The sequence below is a fragment of the Epinephelus fuscoguttatus genome, linkage group LG21 (assembly GCF_011397635.1).
Source record: "Epinephelus fuscoguttatus linkage group LG21, E.fuscoguttatus.final_Chr_v1".
Classification (NCBI taxonomy): Eukaryota; Metazoa; Chordata; class Actinopteri; order Perciformes; family Serranidae; genus Epinephelus; species Epinephelus fuscoguttatus.
This window is the reverse complement of record NC_064772.1, coordinates 24,180,594-24,192,276: the sequence shown is the minus strand read 5'-3', so window position 1 is coordinate 24,192,276 and position 11,683 is coordinate 24,180,594.

Sequence of the window (11,683 nt, the reverse complement as noted above, 5' to 3'; positions counted from 1 at the left end):
CCTACTGAAGCCACGATGACGCATCTGTAAGCTCATCTGAAGGTGCGCCACTTTTCCTAATAACACACGTGAATTACTGACTTGTCAGATAAACTGTTATTGCTAAAACAGTTTCGCCTCCCTCAAGTGTGAAGGTGGTGAAACGTTTATTTGGAAAGAAGATGGAGACTTCATAGGGACCATGGCAGGGGGATAGATTATTAACAGGGAGAGGGTGAGGTCGGAGGAGTCAGTTTCCAAAATGTGCAAGCAGCTATCCAACTCCAATAATGGAGAGAGGTATGAAAAAGAGTTTGAGTGAGTACAATACTGAGAAAGCAGGATAAATCTTTTGTGGAGGGGAGTTTGCTAATGGTTTGGAGGTTTTCTGGTGTTTGTTGTGCAGCTGCAGGAACTCTCCTCTCCTCTATCGTCTCTGTACTCTACAACCTCTCTGCCCTCCCTGACATCAAGCACTGCATGGTTGAAAACTTGGCTTCTCTGCGCCTCGAGGGGGATATTGGGACAGACTTCTTTCTAATTCATTGTATGTTTTTTTCTTTTTTTCCTGTCTCTGTTGGAAGAGCAACAACTATGTTTATTTTGCTCCCCTTGCAGTTCAACCATCGGAAATGCAGCCTGTGTCTGGTCCAGGGCTCGCTCTGTCCTCAAATCTCCCCAGAGTCTACCACTGCCACCGCAACTTGAAGACATTAGAGTGAGGCTGGAGTTAATGCTCAATGCAGAAACACAATACTGTAAATTTAATCATACACAATATCAATATTCACATCATAATCCAAGCATAAACACTTTAACCCAAGCTCCTCTTACTTACTTGCTCTGGAGCTTTGGGCCATACAACACCCTCTTTGGCTGCAGATGGAGTTTGATAAAGAGAAATTATCATGTACTTTGAATTTAACTTTGGCTTTGAATTTCTAAAACTATGGTGCAAATAGTAAATAAACCACTGTGAACCACTGTGTCTTGCCAAGGCAACTAACTCACATATCTTTTGTGATGGCAGGAGTTTGCAGGCATAACAGGAAACTGAGCCAGTCGACGTCAAGTAAAGTACAGTAGCCATTTCCTTGGCACAATTTGGTTGTTTGGGAGATGGCAGTAAAGTAAATCGCTGGTGAAAGAGCAAGTAAAGACTCCATTACTGATGCATGATGTCTGGCAGCCTAGAATTGGAAGGCTGCAGGCCCTCCTGGATCGCGTACTCCGTAGTCTCCATATACAGACTCTACATTCAGTGAGTGTAGAGTCTAACGCAAACCCCGGAGATCTTGCCACTGGAAGAAGAGCGGAAGAGCCCTGGTTTCCGGTTGTAGGCTGTTTGTAGTCCGCGTGATATTGATCAATCACATTTGAGCCGGCTGCAGTTGTTGCCAGGTTAAACGCTCCATGCGGTGAACTAACGAGGTGGAACATAATTGGCGTCACTGCAAACTCTGAATCCATCGCAATGGTTCAGCATATTTACTTAAATATCAACGGAAGTCGGAAACGGAAATTCGCCTCCTCCGCCCAAATCAAACCGAAATGCCAAAAAATCGGGGGTCTGCCCCCAGAGGCTGTGTCGCCGTCTGCCGGAAGTCAGACGCTGAATACAGCCGATGGGTTCCGAGAATGCGTACTCCGTAACAGGCCCAGGGAGCGTGAAAGCTTGCAGTCTCAACAGGCAATCCGTCACCAATTCCCTCAAAGGCTGTGCTCACAACAGGGCCATTGCTACAAGGTGGGGGCTTCACGCTGTCCTGGCTGCTTTCGACGGTAGAACAAATGTCGTGGCTGAAGTAGCAGAGCTGTTGTCATTGCTAGTAGCTGCCTTTGCAGAGCAGCTGTTGACAGAAGTGAAGAAACCACCCATTTTCTGTGTCTCTATCCTTTTATAATTTTCGTTTAATACTCCCATTCAGCTGCCCTCCAGGTTTCTCCATTTTGTCATGTTTCTTTGCAGGCTATGTGACTGTTGTTGATGTCACCTGCGTCAACATCATCTTGACGTTGATTTGGCATCACCTTTTACCTTTTTAACTTGCATCAACATAATGTGACGCAGGCTAAACCAATGAGGGGAGGGTCTGTACATCAGGTCGCAGTCACACTGTTACAAGCAGCACCACTGAACAGGCTAACATAAAACCAGATCTAACCAGATATTATACTTTTGTCCTGGCGCTTTAGAGCTCTTGGACCCCTGGACGATTGTCCCATTGCCCTTATGTTTAACCTGGCTGGGCCAGGTTAAACATTTCCTTCCTGATCTTGGAAACAGCAGCTGACAATACAGTTTCAATTCAGGGTCTTCTCATTGCTTGTTTTTGACCATATCGAACAGTATCACGTCATCTTGTGACCCTGAGTCGTCATACAGTATGAGGACATTACATTTTGGGTTTGTTGCCCTTATACGTCAGTCAGCCTAAAAAAAAGTTTTTTTTCTTCCTTTACCTCTGGAGGCACAGCCCGGAGTATTTCGACTAACGGAAGTGCAGGGGCCTCGGCGATCACTCACGCCCTTAACTTCCCGCGGTGCCCCCAGGGAATCGCCGTGTTGTTTACAAATACTTCAGGTAGACAACCAGCAGAGTTTAGCTACATATCACATTTTTCACGTCACTATATCACCGTGTAGACTAATCTGATGTTTGTTAAGTCTATAAACACAATGATTGAACAAACATTACTATTTCTGTGTGTTTTGTAATTAACATGGTTATCGTAGATTAGCTAGGCTAACCGTTAGCTGTTAACGTTAGCCGTGTCTGTAATAACCATAGACTGTATAAAAATAAGGTAATAACTCAATAAACGGTCCGTGAATAAAATAGTTTTTCCAGCGGATATCTTAGTTACAACATGAGTGAGCTAGCAAAGCTGACAGGGACAGTTAGCAAAGCTAACATCAGGACATCATCTGTTAAAAGCCTCCTGTTGTCGGATACGACATGAAACTACTCCAGTTTGCTCAGTTATGTTGTAACTCAGACATCCGCTGGGAAAAAAAAAATTTTTCACGTTGATGAGACGGCATTTTGGGCGGAGCGGTCACTATGGACGCGGAGCTTGCTGTTTCTGTAGGTACACATTTCCTGGGGACACCTGCACATCTCGGCCACACCCCCTCCATTGTGATTGGCGCAGCATCGTTCAAACTCAAAGCTTGCTGTTAATTAGAAAGTGCTCGTTTGAGTCTCAGTTATTAATGCAACATTACACCCAGGCCATTAAGTGTGACGGACTGTTCCTACAGACAAAAAAGACATTCGTATCTTGGAGTATAGAGCAAGGAAAATTCCAAGTTACAAAAGGAAAGAAACACAAGGCTATTCGATATGTTTGTTTTTATTCAGCCATGTTCAGGCAGTGACCCCAACCTCTCAAAGTTACAAAATTGAGGTCTCAGGATTCCATAGCTGCCCAAAATCTCAAAATAATTGGAATAGCTGGAATATTCAGGATGCTTATTTGATATTATTTATAACATTATGTTTATTATGTTTACGTATTGGCAGGACATATGAAAGAAGACATCAGATATATACAGTATGTTACCTCCATTATAATCATTATTATTAAGGCCACTTGGACACATTTTCACATACTGCACAGAAACCATCCTCACATATTTGGAATATAACTTCTAAACTATAGCAGTCTTGCTGTCTTCATACCTCTGACATGTGCTTCGGTCAGGCGGGAGTGTGTTGACATATGTGTTTCCCAGAGGCTGATGTCAGCTACTTGAAGCATGTTTTGGGATCTCCTCAAATGTTGGCATGTAGCTGTTAAAACCCTTTAGCGACTATAAATCTCTCGGGGCAGCAGAGTTAACAGCAGGGCTCGTTTTTGCACTCCTTTCGTCTTTGGAGCTGGATGCCCATACTTCAAACAAAAATAAAGTTTTTTAGGTACACAAATCATTTGCGGTGTCTCAGGTGTCTATTTTGGTCCATAATGGTGTTTGTTTAGGAGAGTGCCGCCATGACGTGGGGATTTCATTTCTCCCAGGTTTTCACGGCTGAATTTACATGTTCTCCCTATGCTAGCAACGTGCTGATGCTTCATTCATCAGCCACAATAAAATAAGACACCAGTTCAGTTTATGTTATGGTCACTTTTCTCGTCTGGTGACTTTTCCTTGGCAAAGTAAGCTCCTCACATGGTCTAGTAAAATATAAATAAAGCATATCTGGCATACCTCAGTATAGAGATTCCATTTTATGATGAAGGACATAAGCTGGTGTCATGCAGTAAAACTGTATAGTCTGCATTCATCTCATATGTGACATTAAAAGTAATGACATGTTGTCAGCCCAACACGTCAGACCCTGGCACTGTTTATCCCCACCACAGTGGCTATACGGGTAAATCTACAGTACATCCAGCCCTGAGGCAGACTAGACTTGACCCTTCTGCTTCAGTCTAAGAACACAAACTGAGGCAAAGGCAGCCCGCGTTCTGTGTTTGCCCTCCATATCCTACCGTCGTCTTTGTCTTGGACGGGGCCATGTTAGCCTCCTCGCGGGGCCTCGCAGGGACCTCAGACGAGCGACATCCTGCAGCTCCAAGATGTGGGCCAAAATCAATGTCCTCTCAGGAGCACAGTGCTGGGAAAGCACTGCACAATCAGATGGGCTTCCCTCCTTCACTCTCAACTCTGTTATACCTGTAAACAAGCTCACGGAGGCTTTGATGCTAAAACTGGCTCCTACGGTGGTTCACTGACCTCTTCGGTCTCAAGGTGTATTGCTGCATTACATGACTCCCAATGTAATATTCTGTATCAAGACAAGAAATTCACAAAATGTCTTCTCTAACATCAAATCATAAAAGCAACTACAGCAAAGTTACTCTTCACATATAAAAGACAAAGTGTGTCGACATCCCATGTGGTAAACCAACCCACATATCAAATCCGAGAGAATGCATGATTATTACATTCTCTCAAGAACACAGTCTACATGTATTGTGAAATTTCTCGGTTTGCACCACAAGCAGCAATCCATTCAACACACAGTGTAATAGGAGCTCCTGGAAGAATTACTTAAATGGAAGCTCCATAAAATTCGACATAAAACAAAGAGAATTTGGGTACCCACAATTCCCCAGCTCCCAGTCTCTCTACAGCATCGGTTTACCAAAGTTTTAGTCTTTTTGTTGGCTGAAGGTCGTACTGTAACAGACGTGGAGATGGATATGTGCCCTAGTCTTGCAAGAAAACTGCCTTTGAGGTACAAAACAGGAGAACCTGAAACATTTTAGTTTCAACTAGTTATATGTTTTTTGTGTTAATTTCCAACCTGATCCTTAAAGAGATGCACTCTGAAAGTTACAGCATGCTAATTGTATGTTGAAGGACACTGACACCTGGTGGTTATCTGAACAGTGTGTTATTAGTCTGAATCCATACAAAGCCACTGCTGTCCAGTGTCATACATTGAGCTGCTGTATGTCGTATGACTCTGTGGAACGCTGTCAATGTTTTTATGTTATTGCGAAAAGAAATGCAGAAGACCACCTGTATATTTTTAGCTCATTAAACATAGTGAATCTTAGTTCAGGCTTTTTTTGTCTGCTGTATAACTAAGTATTTATATGCAAGACTTAGGCCTTATGTTTCTGTGTACATAAAGCATATGGGGGAACATATGGAAGATGCCATGGATGTTTTCTTCGGGTTGTGACAGACAACACTGGGGTAAACACACAGGAGTATAAATGCTAAACACACACACACACACACACACACACACACACACACAGTGCCGGCAGGAATACCTGAGGAGGATTATGCGTTGAAAGAAATACACATAAAGTGGAGGAAAGCAAAAAGGAAAGACTTTACACATAAAGATCAGCTTAATATCAACCTAAGCTGCAAATGGTGGGACACCAGCATGCAGCAAGATTTCCAGCATGTAGGACAGCCTAAATGGCTCTGCATCCCATTTTCTCCGTTTTGAGGCCATCCTAGAGGGGTGTTTTCTCTACTGGAATGGCATTTGATGTTGGTGTCAGTGGCGGACGCAGGCTGTTTGAGGAACAAGGATTAAACAAATGAAAAGGGCACAAGCTGCATGCAGTGTGGAACCAGCATGCAGAGAGTTTTAAATCAGGCCACCCAAGGAGGCACCTCAGTGTGTTTTCTCCACTGGAAGGGCACTCGAGGGGGCACTTCATTTTCTCCACTGAAAGGGCATCAAAGGGGGTACTACAACATGTTTTCTCTACTGAAAGGGCAGCCTAAAGGCTACTTTATCATGTTTCCTTCATTTAAGGGCATCCAAGGCAGAGAGTTTCAAAGCATTAGGCCACCCTAGGGGGCACTTCAGTGTGTTTTCTCCACTGGAAGGGCACTCAAGGGGGCACCTTGTAAATTTTCTCTACTTAAAGTGCACCCTAGAGGACAGTTTTTTATGTTTTCTCCATTTATGAGCACCTAAGAGGATACCTCATCATGTTTCCTCGACTGGAAGGGCACCCTAGGTGGCACTTTGTTACATTTTCTTCACTGGAAGGGCAGTCTAGATGTCACTTCATCGTGTTTTCTCCATTTAGGGGCACCCTCATCACATTTCCTTGACTGGAAGGGCATCCAAGAGGGCACTTCATCACGTTTCCCTCAACCGAAAGGGCACTTGGTCACATTTTATCTACTGGAAGGACAGCCTAGAGGGCATTTTATCATGTCTTCTCCATTGAAGGGCACCGTAGAGGGCACTTTGTTGTATTATCTCATCTAGGAGGGCACCCCAGAGGACACTTGATCACATTTTCTGTACTAGCTAGTGTTGTTTTCATCACTAAAAGGGCACCCTGAAGGGCACTTCATCACGTTTCCTCGACTGGAAAGGCACCCTGGACAACACTTGATCGTGTTTTCTCCACTTAAAGGGCACTAAAGCTGGCGCTTTCTCACGTTTCTCTGCTGGAAGGGCAGCCTAGTGGTCACTTAAACATGTTTTCTTAATATAAGGGCTGTCTAGAGTGCACTTCATAACATCTTCTTCTACTGAAAGGGCACCCAGGGGGGGCACTTCATCATATTTTCTCTACTGGTAGGGCAGCCTAGAGGGCACTTTATCATGTGTAACTACCATAAGGGATATCCAAGAGGGCACTTTTACCGTGTTTTTTTTTTTTTTCAAACATGGGGGTAGTGTAATATCAGCTATATACAACCCTGGTGCAACACCTGAGAACCAAACACAGAGACATTTTCAGTACAGTATGATGTATTCAGTGCTCACAGATGTGTTGGCTTCTCTTCACCACAAGGGGGTAGAGGCAGACAAACAAAGCCAAACTGACCTGAAGTAGATATCTGAGGCCGCCTTCTGCTGAACACTGCTGATAATGTCACAAAAGCAATGATGTAGAACGTCTGCCAAATGACCTTGATGCTCTTTACTCCCATTCTCACCCCGACGCCGGTCCAGCACTCTGACCTCAATTCAGCTCAACCAGAACCATTAGGGAGCAACGTGCCAGATAACATGGGCCAACAAAAAGTGTTCTTCGAGAGTGTTTGTGTGGTTTGCTGTTGTGTCCAGAGGCTACTGTTGTGTTGATGCAGAGTCTGGCACGGCTGATGCATTCTGCTGGGTTCACGGGGTTTCTCACAAGACCACATGCTGAATGGAGGAGGTACCGAATGGAGCATCTGGACCCGTGGCTTAACAATGACTGTGTGGGTGAGATAGAGAGAGCAAAGGGGGGGGGGGGGGGGGGGGCCGGCAAGAACAGAGAGAGGAAGACAAGCAGAGGGCTGGAAAATGAATGTGTGTAGACAGAAGTGTACAGATAGAGAGAAGGTCAGGTATAAAGGGAAGTAAAAATGTGAAATATTAAGATGGACAGTGCACCAGGAAGCAATAGAGAACAATAGATGCAATAAAAAAGGAGGGATGATACGGAGAACTCTCATGAAAGGCTGCTAACACAAGAAGCCCAGGCATGAAATCATTTATATTGCTCTACCGCAGGCACAAATAGTGTATATTTACTGGCAGGCATTGTAATAAACATTAATCAGAGAATGTCTCCTCTGTTACAGATGGCTTGACCTAAATTACCACACTGTAAATCACAGAAATCCCTGAGCAGTTGGTAAATATTTCCTTTATCCACACAATTTCATTTTATAGTCAGGGTCAGAGACATGCTCTTACAGTCGGTCTTTGTGTATTTCAGCCTTAACCTTAATGTATTATAAGTCATTTCATATCCCAGGCCCATAAAACTTATTCTGAGTGTTTAAAATAATTGCATGTTTTATGTATTGACTCATATATTTGAAGCCACGTGTACCAACACACACACACACACACACACACACACACACACACACACACACACACACACACACACACACACGCACCCTGTCACTCCTTTGCTGCCTCACCTCGCACTCTCACTCTCTTACTGTCAAACACACACACACACACACACACATGCACTCTCCTCCTCCCTGTCACACACACATCTAAATGTAGAGCAGCATTAATTCTGTAGCAGATGAATGAGTGTTTTTCGGTGGCGCTTCCCTCCAGGGAGTTGGAGAGTTACTATTTCAGCTGCGGTGTAAGGGAAGGTGGGGTGGGGGGTGGGGGTGAGGGGGGACTGTTGGGTTTGACCACAGAGAGAGGACCGCTGCTGGGGCTGTGGCCGAGGCCCCTGCTACTGACCCAAGGAGCAGACAGTAAACCCTGGGTTTATAGAAGTTCAGAATGCGGTGGGTCCTAAATGTGAGAGCTCTTGTATCACATTCTGGTGCATATACAGAAGTAGGTTGGACAGCAGAGGCGCCCTGGCAGAGGGGCAGGGGGGGTTATATGCATGTACAGTGCTCTGTACACACTGATCTGGTGTATCTTGATGTAGGGCTGTGGTGGCATGTAACTAAGTACATCAAGTACTGTACATAAGTACAATTTTGAGGTACTTGCACTTGGGTATTTCCATTTTATGTTACTTTAAAGTTATAATTTACTACACTTCAAAGTATAAAATTCTAGTTTTTATGCTTCTACATTTACAGTCAGTGGTTAACTTCTAGATTCTCCATTAAAAAACATATGACAAGCATCTAAAATGCAATGTATTACTACAGATTAAGTGATTCCCAACCTTCATGGCTTGTGATTCTTTACAAACAAGCCATCACCTAAGAGTTTAGATGCCCATAATTTGTTAGCAATTCCACAAATGAGACATTTCCCCTCCGTACCCCTCAGGTTGTTTAATTCAAATAACTGCTTGAGGCTTAAAGAGGTCAAATTATCCGTTATTTTATTTAAAAAGCAAGGACTGGAGAATCATTCAAATTGTGAATACAAACTTCACAGTCACTGTCGTTGCTGTGTTTTCAGCCTCCAAACTTGGATGCTTTTCAGTGACTTGCCTCTGTTTTTCCACGAGGGATACTGCCACAAAAAGCAGTTGTTTTTTTATACAGAGACATTGCTACACTTCCAGCGGGCATTGTGCCCCCAAAACTGGGTATTTTAAACCAAAACATGATCTTTTTCTAATCCTAACCAAGTGGTTTTTGTGCTTAAACCTACCCACATGTTAACCACAGCGTTGATGAGACACAAAGTTTCAAAAAATGCAAATGCAAATGCATCATATCTGTGGTTTGCATTAATCATTTCAGATTTATCTTGTGACCCAGTGGAGGGAGCCAGGCCCCGAGGATGGAAACAGCTGGACTAAAGTAGCTGTCAATAGTAAGTAAAACTAGCTCTGTCACAAGCAACTACACCAGCAAAATGCTACTTATTCATGCATCAATAATAACAACCCTTGTACTGTAATATTTGATAATATATATCAGTCACAGGAGACATTTATCTGCAGGATGAGAACTTCTCTTGATAGTTACAATTTGCTGATTATTCCTCTGAACTTTAACTTAAGTAAGATTTTGAATGTGACTTTACCTTAAGTGATGGGAGCTTCTTCAACTACAGATTGAAAGGTTCTTAAAATGTAGGCTGTAATGTCAGTTTCAAGAGCAATAGTTTGTCCTGTCCTCTCACACCATGTCTTGCCCAGGCTCCAGTAACCGTGTTGAATCTGACACATATTATGAATCACAAAGCTAAAGTGTATCTCTAACCGAGAGACACAACTGTCCATTCAGCCCCTGACTCACCTGATGGGTAAGGGCGATGGGCCAAAAACAAAGCATGAAAACATCAGGGAGCCATGGAAACAAGGGGATTTACTGAAAAAGACAGAGCAAAAGCACTGCCGGGCACATGTTCTGCTTGGCCGGCATTTGGTTTATTATGTTTGTCAGGTAAAATACAAGAAGATTGTGTCTCCACTTGTGGAAAGTAAGTCTGCAGAGGGGGCAAACACACACACACACACACACACACACACACACACACACACACACACACACACACACACACACACAGAGGCCTGGTGATTAGCTACTGTTTCCACATGTGCCACAGCTACCACTGAAAATGACCAGATGACAAAAGACAAAACCTGCCTGTTTCCATTATGGAATTTGTACTGTGTTGTGGCGGGAGGGGAAACAGTGACGACAAGTTGGGGGTTTGGAATTAACAGAGAGTTGGTTTGTGTTTTAATCCCCCCAAAGGAGTCACCTGTGAACAGTTAGACCACGGGAGAATGGGGCCACTTTTGCTGGCTGGCCCCACAGAGGAGGAAGATCTGGTTTACATTAATGTATTTTTGACCAAAGCGGTAACCAGGTAAGAGGGCAACAGTCAGTCAACAATCCTTAAGTGCATGTTACTGTTCTGTGGATGAAACATTGTCAAAGAATGACAGAAATCATATACAAGATACAAATCTTATCAGTATTATAATACTTCAGATTATAGAGGGATATTGAAGATCTAGTACCAGAACCAATATGCATGGATGGATCGCTACCAGGCACATGCCCAGAGACCCAAAGTGTCAGTGCATCCCCCTTCACCTGCAAAATGTTACTCAAATTACCATGTACCAACCAGGAAGAGACTCAGAGTGACCACAAAGAGACGCAATAAGGACATAAAGACATGCAAAGGAACTGCAAAGAGACCCAGAAAACTTAAAAAGGGGGAAAAACAACCACAGTGAGACACAATATGACTACAAAGAGACATAAAACAACCAAAAAAGACACAAAATTACCTTTAAAGAGATGCAAAAAAACGCATAAAGGGACACAAAATTGCGATGAAGAGACATACAAAAACCAACATGAGACACAAAATGACTACAAAGAGACACAAGACATGCAAAATAACTGTAGAAATGGGCAAAACAACCAAGAAGAGACACAAGTTGACCACAAAGAGCCACAAAACAACCTCAAAGATACACAAAATGACCTCAGTAAGACACAACATTAACTCAAAGAGACGCAAATGACTACAAAACAATCACAAGGAGACACAAAATGACCTCAATAAGACACAACATTATCTGAAAGGGACCCAAAAGACACACAATGACCTCAGATACACACAAAATGACATCAAAGATACATGAAATGACCTGAAAAAGACACGTTACACAAAACAACCACAAAGAGATACAAAATGACCTCAAAAAGCCAAAAAACAACCAGAGAGAGACACAAAATGACCTCTGTAAGACACAACATTACCTCAATAAGACACATTACCACAAAGAGAACCCAATAACTACAAAA